Raw genomic sequence first — 1857 nt, forward strand, 5'->3', positions numbered from 1 at the left:
ATACTTGGAGTACATGCACCTTCATCCATCAATAACCCTCTGCTGCCCTCATCCTCCCCACCCTTGGAGCTTGAGCTTGGCATAGGTAAGGGCAGAACTTCTCCTGAGGCAGGATATTACTGCACAGTTGCATGTAACTAGGAAGAGAGTACAGGGAGAGGAGCTACCAGTAACTCAAGCAACTTGGGTGATCCAGTCATTCTCTTCCTCTTCATTCCACATTCTTCTCCAAATCTCTGTACTCAAAAAATCAGAGGCTGGCCCAGTGGCATAGTGGGCCAGTTTATGGGTTCAAGTTTGTGAACTCTGTTTTGGTGGCCTGGTTTCATGGGTTCGGATCCTAAGCACAGACCTACACACTGCTCATCAAGCCATGCTGTGGTGGTGTCCCACATACAAAATAGAGGAACAATGGGACAGATGTTAGCAACAATCTTCCTCAAGCAAAAACAGGAAGATTGGCAACAGATGTTAGCTCAGGGCCAATCTTCCTTACCAAATAAAAAAGTCACAGGCAGCCCCCTGCTTCCATTTGGGGGGAGATAACAAGGCTGGCTGCCATATTGTTGTCCGGCTCTCTTCTCACCCAGCACTCACCACCAGAATGGTGTTCCACCTTTTCTTTTCTCCTGTCTATGTCTTCCCTTTTCTGATATACTAAATGAACAAATGTAAAGTAAATGAAATGAAAAGTAAATAACTCTGCCATACCACCCTTAGGTAACAAGTGTGAAGAATTGGGTGTGTACTCGTCTCAATTTTTCTTCGGTCAATCACATAACTTGTTTTTTTAGGGAGGAGGGGGTTGTTTTTGTTTTTGTTTTACATTTCAATCTGAAAACAGTCACTGTTTATTAACTGACCAGATTACAAAAGTCATCATGGTAGACACTTTAGTCCATCTTTCTAATAAGTCTGTTGATTTAGTCTTCCCAGTTCCCAGCATCTTCTCTTTCTACAAAATGATGGTCTTTCTCTTCATCCTATCTCATAGAGAAGATCATTTGAAGGGCCAGCAGAAGTTCTTTGCTTTTTGAAGCATTTTCCATCAGTATAGATCTCATGAATCACATTCCCCACGTAGATGATGTCACATTTACCAAAAGATCGGGAAATCAACATGTTATTTGTCAAGGCAATTCACTTCTTGTTGAGTTTGCCATAACCATGCTTGTAGATCAATTTATTTACTGACTTCAGGTTCAGGTACCCTCATGCAATATATGGTTCCACAAGCCTCAGCATGTTAACTGAAGCCCTGTTGAGCTTAACAAAGGTACCATTGAAAATCTGGCAAAAATGAAGAAGTTGCGAGACCTTTCAGACCTCTGGGGTCACACCATTCACACTGATCCTGTTGATAATGCCAATCTGGGTTCTGCAGGTATGTTGAAGTTGGCAACTTTTCTTGCCATCCTAGCCATTCTTGTCTCAGTTCTGACACCTGCCTATACTCCTTGCAATAGTGCTTACCTTTTTCGTAGATAAGCTTCTTCCTTGCCTTTCAAAACACTTTTTGGGCAAACTTCTTTCTCAGGTGCTTGATCTTTAGCTCTGTGAAATTCCTTCACTTTTTTTTAAGGGCTCTGGCACAGCAGGAACCATCTTTTCTTCTCTTCTGCCCCCTCCATGGTTTTAGCTGGACAAGAGGACCACTTAACCTATTTTTACATTTTGATTTTTTTTAACAGGTGGATATTATTCATTTTACTCAGTGTTTGCTTTTTTCATTTCACTTTATATTGTGAACATCTCTCCCATTTGGAACATTTATGGAACCCAACACATCATTTTCCATGGGGTGTGTGTGTGTGTGTGTGTGTGTGTGTGTGTGTGTGTGCACATGTGCCATGATTT

At 41.8% G+C, this 1857-nt stretch overlaps 1 pseudogene; it reads right to left on the reverse strand.

Annotated features, from left to right (window-relative positions):
• Window positions 1-893: 893 nt before the first annotated feature.
• Window positions 894-1631, reverse strand: LOC124231368 (60S ribosomal protein L7-like; annotated as a pseudogene).
• Window positions 1632-1857: the final 226 nt, after the last annotated feature.

This window comes from Equus quagga, chromosome 21 (assembly GCF_021613505.1).
Source record: "Equus quagga isolate Etosha38 chromosome 21, UCLA_HA_Equagga_1.0, whole genome shotgun sequence".
NCBI lineage: Eukaryota > Metazoa > Chordata > Mammalia > Perissodactyla > Equidae > Equus > Equus quagga.